Raw genomic sequence first — 7853 nt, 5'->3', positions numbered from 1 at the left:
CCCTCAGCCATTGGTTCATAGTTCAAGTGTTTCCATTTATTTGGCTATTTGTCCCTGTGCTTTATCCACATAATAGCCACAGACTCCCCTGCTCTCTCCCCCCCCCTGCCCCCTCCCCCTCCCCCCACCCCACCACCCATCTCCACCTCCTCCAGATCAAGGTCTCCCCCAAGGACCGGGATCGACCTGATAGATTCAGTCCAGGCAGGTTCAGTCCCCCACTCCCAGACCAAGCCAAGCGTCCCTGCATAAGTCCCAGGATTCAAACAGCCAACTCATGCAACGAGCCCAGGACCCGGCACCACCACCCAGATGCCTCCCCAACAGATCAAGCCAATCGACTGTCTCACCCATTCAGAGGGCCCGATCCAGTTGGGGGCCCCTCAGCCTTTGGTTCATAGTTCATGTGCTTCCATTCATTTGGTTATTTGTCCCTGTGCTTTATCCAACCTTGGCTTCAATAATTCTCGCTCATATAAACCCTCCTCTTTCTCACTAATTAGACTCCCAGCGCTCCACCAGGGGCCCAGCCCTGGATGTCTGCATCCAGATTCCTCAGTCCTTGGATGGGGTTTATGGCACAACTATCAGGGTGTTTGGCCATCCCATCACCAGAGTAGGTCAGTCCTGGCTGTCTCTCGACCATTGCCAGCAGTCTTGTGCGGGGGTATCTTTGTGGATCTCCGTGGGCCTCACTAGCTCTCTGTTTCCTCCCCTTCTCATGTGGTCTTCATTTACCATGGTCTCCTACTCCTTGTTCTCCCTCTCTTTTCTTGATCCAGCTAGGATCTCCTGCTCTCTTTCCCTCGACCCTCGCCCTTCATTGCTCCCACTCATGTCCAGGCTGTTCATGTAGATCTCATCCATTTCTCCGTGTCTTTCTATGAACTGATGATTCTCTAGATTTCCTCAATGTCTGTTGTTATGTCCCCCTTTTCATTTCTGATTTTGTTCATTTGGATGCTCTCTTTGTCTTTTGGTTAGGTTGGATAAGGGCTTGTCTATCTTGTTGATTTTTTCAAAGAACCAACTCTTTGTTTCATTAATTTTTTGTATTGTTCTCTTTGTTTCTATTGTATTGATTTTAGCTCTCACTTTGATAATTTCCTGGTATCTATTTTTCCTGGGAGACTTTGCTTCTTCTTGTTCTAGAGCTTTCAGGTGTGCTGTTAAGTCACTAGTGTGAGATTTCTCCAACTTCTTTATGTGGGCATTTAGTGCTATGAATTTCCCTCTTAGCACTGCTTTCATAGTGTCCCATAAGTTTGAGTATGTGGTATCTTTATTTTCATTGATCTCTAGGAAGTCTTTAATTTCTTTCTTTATTTCTTCCTTAACCCATTGGTGATTCAGTTGAGCATTATTCAGTTTCCGTGAGATTGTAGGTTTTCTGTAGTTTTTGTTGTTGTTGAAATCTAACTTTAAACCATAGGTGTCTGATAGAACACAGGAGGTTATTCCAATTGTTTTGTATCTGTTGAGATTTGCTTTGTGGCCAAGAATGTGGTCGATTTTAGAGAAGGTTTCATGGGGTGCTGAAAAGAAGGTATATTCTTTTTTGTTAGGATGGAATGTTCTGTAGATATTGATTAAGTTTATTTGAGACATAACATCAGTTAAGTCCTTTATTTTTCTATTAAGTTTTGATTTGGGAGATCCATCCAGTGGTGAAAGTGGGGTGTTGAGATCTTCAACTATTAATGTGTGGGGTTTTATAAGTGGTTTAAACTTTAGTAATGTTTCTTTTACATATGTGGGTGCCCTTGTGTTTGGGGCACAAATGTTCAGAATTGAAACTTCATCTTGGTGGATCTTTCCTGTGATGAGTATGTAATGCCCTTCTTGATCTCTTTTGATTGATTTTAGTTTGAAGTCTATTTTGCTGGATATCAGGATGGCTACATCTGCTTGTTTCTTAAGACCGTTTGATTGGAGATTCTTTTCCCAGCCTTTTATTCTTAGGTAGTATCTGTCTTTGAATTTGTCTTGTCCTGTTTTCGTATCCATTCTGTAAGCCTATGTCTTTTTTTTTTTTTTTTTTTTGGTTTTTCGAGACAGGGTTTCTCTGTGTAGCTTTGCGCCTTTCCTGGAGCTCACTTGGTAGCCCAGGCTGGCCTCGAACTCACAGAGATCCACCTGGCTCTGCCTCCCGAGTGCTGGGATTAAAGGCGTGCGCCACCAACGCCCAGCTAAGCCTATGTCTTTTTATAGGTGAATTAAGTCCATTGATATTAAGGAATATTAATGACCAGTGATTGTTCATCTCTGTTATTTTTTGGTGGTAGTGTGTGTGTACTTCTCTTCTTTGGGGTTTACTACTCTGGCTTTATCTATTGCCTGTGTTTTTGAGGGTATATCTGACTTCCTTAGGTTGTAAATTTCCTTCTAGTGCTTTCTGTAGGGCTGAGTTTGTGGATAAGTATTGTTTAAATCTGGCTTTGTCTTGGAATGTCTTGTTTACTCTATCTATGATGATTGAAAGTTTTGCTGGGTATATTATTCTAGGCTGACATCCATGGTCTCTTAGTGTCTACATTACATATGTCCAGGTCCTTCTGGCTTTCAAAGTCTCCATTGAGAAATCGGGTGCTATTCTGATGGGTTTGCTTTATAAGTCACTTGGCATTTTTCCTTTGCTGCTCTTAATATTCTTTCTTTATTCTGTAAGTTTAGTTGTTTAGTTATTATGTGGCGAGGGGACTTTTTTGGGGGGTCTAGTCTGTTTGGTGTTCTATAGGCTTCTTGTATCTTCATAGGCATTTCCTTCTTTAAGTTGGGAAAGTTTTCTTCTATGATCTTGTTGAATATATTTTCTGTGCCTTTGAGTTGGTATTCTTCTCCTTCTTCTATCCCTATTATTCGTAGGTTTGGTCTTTTCATGGTGTCCCAGATTTCTTGGACATTTTGGTTCATGACTTTGTTGGCTTTAGTGTTTTCTTTGACTGATGAAACTATTTCTTCCACCATATCTTCAACACTAGAGATCCTCTCTTCCATCTCTTACATTCTGTTGGTTATACTTGCATCTGAAGTTCCTGATCATTTATTCAGATTTTCTATTTCCAGCATTCCCTCTGTTTGTGTCTTCTTCATTTTTTCTATTTCCCTTTTCAGGTCTTGGACTGTTTCCTTCATTTGTTTTATTGCTTTTTCATGATTTTCTTTCAGTGTTTTATTGTTTTCATCCAGGACTTTGTTTTCTTCTACTTTATTTGTCCTTTCCTCTAGTTTGTTTAAAGCATTCTTCCCATTTTTTTTGTCTGTTCCTCTATATAAGCCTCTACCTTCTTCAAGATGTTATTCATAAGGCTATTTTCTTCTGCTTGTTCCAATTTTTGATGTTCAGGTCTAGATGTTGGAGGAGGTCTAGGTTCTGGTGATGCTGTATTGCTCTTCATTTTGTTGTATGTACTTCTGCCTTGACATCTGCCCATCTCCTTGTGGTTCATTCTTGGCCTTATCAGCACACTTGGTCCAGACAGAGCTGACAGATTCAGGAAGTCTCTCTCTCTTGTCCAGATGGGAGCTCTCTTGTCCAAATGGGAACTCCATCACAGGATGGGAGCTCTTGTCCAGACAGGAAGTCCAGGGCTGGATGGGAGCTCTTGTCCAGAAGGGAAGTCCAGGGCAGGATGGGAGCTGGGGGCCAGTCTCTAAGTCTCAGGAAGTGGCTGGGGTCTCGGGCAGATGAGTGTGGGGGCAGGGTGTGGAGATTGCAGGGTCTCCCAGGGGTCTTGGAGAAGGGGCGCCTTCCCGGTAGGGCTAGAAGGGAACCTGCCCGGTGGCCAGAACCTGGGACCAAGTTGGACAGGTCTTCCTTGGCATGGCTAGTGTCCGGGGATGGGATCGTGGCTGAGCCCAGACACTCACCTCTTGTCCAGAAGGGAAGTCCCAGGGGCTGGATGGGAGCTGGGGGCTAGTCTCTAAGTCTCAGGAAGTTGCTGGGGTCTCGGGCAGATGGGCATGGGGGCAGGGCATGGAGATTGTAGGGTCTGCTGGGGGTCTTGGAGAAGGGGAGCCTTCCTGGTAGGGCTAGAAGGGAACCTCCCCAGTGGCCAGAACCTGGGGCCAAGTTGGGCATGTCTTCCCCAGAGTGGCTGGTGCCCAGGGATGGGATCTAGGCTGAGCCCAGATACTCACATCTTGTCCAGAAGGGAAGTCCGGGGGTCAAATGTTCTGATTTTTAAAACCACACTTTGCAAACAAAATAAAAATGTCATACCCTAAGGCTACAAAACCTAAACAAAGTGAAGGTTTGATTTTAATGACTATAGCTGATCAGCAAGAAGCTAAGAAATAGCTTGCCTTCTTGGGAAGCAGTGCCACACTGAAATGCATCATTTATTTCCTAGCATACAGATAATTAGCTAATGTCAACTTCCTTTTATGGCAGATGTCCATCCAGTTCAGTTCCTAAGCCTCATTCATCATCAGTGAATACCATCCTCTATGTGTGGTAAGAGGATATCACAGAAGGTCAATGACTGGCTTTAGCGTAGGAAGTGAGCTGCTTAGGACTTGCTTGCCCACCAAACTGTGCCCTCATCTTGCTGTGCTCGAACATAAATAGAAGTTCATATTAGTGGGTTAAGACATTCTTTTGCATCTCACTATGTGCTTTGATGGCAATTAGGCTTTTTCAGGCATCCAAATCTACCAGCTTGGTGAGGAGCCTCTGTTGTTTACCCAACAAATTGTCTGATGAGAGGGCTTATAGAAAGCTGTTTCAATCTGCTACCAAGTGAGTCTGACATAGTGGGTATGTGGACCACACTCTGGGATTTATGGACTCACATCAAGAGGAGGTGGAGGCAAAGAGCAAGTGACAGCTGTGATTGCTAAATATGTATTGTGGATTGGGTTTTCACACTTAGAAGACTTTCTCTCTCTATTGTTCATTGCCCACAGACTCCTTACCAGTCTATGACTTCATCAGCTATGCAGTGGAGGAATTATTAATCAAGATTCTTGAATGAACAAAGAAGGAGCCTTCTCACATGGTTATGAGATTCCGAATTATTTATCAGCTCCTTTAAAAAACAGTCATGACTGAAAATATCTGTGGAAGGCCCACCATTTGTCAACTTCTCTCTCTAAGGAAAGAGTTTTTATAATGAAAGAGGGCACCCAGAACCCTCTAACTATGATGGCTTTTTTGCAAATCAAGCAATCCTGGCTTCTTTTTGCCTGTTAGGAAAGTAAAGCCACTTTCTTTCTTGTTTTTTGTTTGTATACTTTTACGGATTTTTTGTTGTTGTTGTTGTTGTTTGGGATCCTTTTGTTTTCCTTTTTGGTTGTTTTTGTTCTTGTAACAGGATCTCACTTTGTTTCTCTCCACTGGCCTGAAACTTTCTAAGTCTAACTAGGCTAGCCTTGAACTCATAGAGATCTGCCTGCCTTCACTCCTTGAATGCAGGGAACAAAAGCATGTACCACCACATCTAGTTATGACCTCATTTTCTTAAATTTATAAAGAAAGATCCATGTGCTTTTGCCATAATGGAGCACTATACAGGTAAGATGAACCCTGATCAGCTACAGATTTTTCTTTACTAACTTATTTAGACAAATCCCTCTCAGATTCTGCTTCTTAAAGGAGATGTGAAAGGGTCCTTTTTTGTTATTGCTTCCTTGTGGCAAAACAAGAAAATAAAAAAAAATTAGAAGAAAATTTATTCTAAAATGCAACTCTTGGATTTTTATAATATAGGAAAATTTCTGTAATTCCAGACCAGTCCATTGCCAGTGTGTGCTGCTGGACCAAAGAGGACTATATTTCTGTGAGAGTTCTAGATCCCTTAGCTGCTTATGCCCATGGCAAATGAAACAGCTTAGGTAATTTTCCAAGGCAGTCTACAGCCTGACTTCATTTCAAAAGCATGTTCTTTCCAACTCCACTCACCCTATCTATGTCTGTGTATTAAACCAAAAACTTTTAAGACTTTGGTAAGAGGGTGCCTACATGTTTAGATGTCCTGCACTAATTTTTGTTGGCTGCTTGAGGTAGTCATGGTTTGTTTCTTTCTTTTTGTTGTCTTTTGCAATGCTAGGGACAGAACCTACAGCCATACACATGTGAAACAGGCATTTCACCACTAAGCCACTTGACACTACCTTTTAAAACAACCACTGAATGCAGTCATGTCTTAATCCAGACTGTTTTGGTCTTGTTTTATCAGTAGAAAGAATAGTCAGGGGAAATTATCCCACTGACCACAGTTTAAACTGCACACACCTTACAGGGTGCCTAAGATAAAGATGCCCCCTGTCTTATCAACTCTGTGAGGCAGGGAGGACAGACAGTAACAATGAAGGTAGGTGCAGGTAGGTACAGGAACCTGTAGCTAACACATGCCAGAATTCCATACTCAATGATATTAAAACTAAGCACTTTCATTTTTAAAATGGAATATGATGATAAATTTTTATACAATACTAAAAAATAGGTTTAAAATTCCCTTATTCTCTGCTGAAAATAATATTTTTCTATGAGAAAGAAGTATTCATCTTTCCCTCATGAGTCTCTCATCTATTCCTTGTCCTTGATTGATATAAAGTCATCTAACACAGGAATGATTAGAGAAATTTGCCTCATAGATGAATATGTATGTATAGCATAGCTATACAATGAAATACAGAACCTCTAAAGTCATAAAGATGACCCTCAGATTTACAGACCACTGAAGTACATAGATAACTCTTCATCATCTATTCAATATAAGAATACCTTATAAAAATACTATTCCATACATAACAGATACAACTATTTACAAGCCCAACTTATAAAGTCAGAAGTGTTTCTTCAAATATCAACTCCAATGCTACAGCTTGCTGTTTCCTCACCTTGTGCCCACTGCTTAACTTTTATATATTTCACCACAAACTTTACCTATTAAGCAGTGCAATCATTTTTTAAACAGAAGCAAATGCATTTACTCAGAAAAACTAAAAAGTAGTGTTTCAGAGTACATATAAGCAGAAGAAGAGCAGAAAGTGGAGATTAGAATCAGATTTTAACTTATTCAACGCATGAATACAATTGCCACCTGTTGTCCATGATCACTTTTGCCAACATTCTCATCTGGGGCTGGACACAAAACATAGAAATAGCAGATTATGAGAATTAATTTGACCTTTACTTGAGATTCAGACAAAGGGTTGATTGCTGTGGACACTGGTAGATACTTCCAAAAAGACCAGTAGGTCCAGTGCAGTGGAATTAAATATCATAAGCAAATTCACCTAGAGTTTGATTAGATGTCCCAACTGTCTATTTCATATCCCTTCTATGAGTTAATCAGTTAATAACAATGAGTGTTAAGTCTATCATTCACAGAAATGAGGGGGAAATTAGACTGGTAGGTGAAAGTCCTTGTTTTATTTTTCTATATTAACTAAAGAAATTAAAAGAAAAGATATCCACACCTGCTGCAGCCCCAGTTGCAGGCCAGTAGGCAAGACTCCTGCAGGCAGGCTTGACTACCACTACCCCTCATTGGACCCTGTAAGCTACAAGACACACCCTGTCCCCCAAACCCACCCATCCACCAAAATCACAGCTGCTCCCTGAGATACAGACTCTTCCAGCTCCTATTGGAACAACAGGTGAGTCATTGTTTTCCTAACCAATCATGCCAGCCTCTAGGCCTTGGGTCCAGGGGCACAATCTGTACACTCATACTCCCAACCAATTGCAGCACCACTCGCAGGCCAGCAAGCAAGAATACTGAGGGCAGGATTTTCCATAACAATCCCCCATTGGATCCTGTTATCTACAAGCCACAGTCTGTCATCCAAACCCACCCACCCACCTGAGACCCCAGGAGCTTCCTGAGACACAAACACTGCCAGTA

The sequence above is a fragment of the Peromyscus leucopus genome, chromosome 12 (genome assembly GCF_004664715.2).
Source record: "Peromyscus leucopus breed LL Stock chromosome 12, UCI_PerLeu_2.1, whole genome shotgun sequence".
Lineage (NCBI taxonomy): Eukaryota > Metazoa > Chordata > Mammalia > Rodentia > Cricetidae > Peromyscus > Peromyscus leucopus.
The sequence above is the reverse complement of the archived record's forward strand: the minus strand, read 5'-3'. Positions refer to the sequence as shown.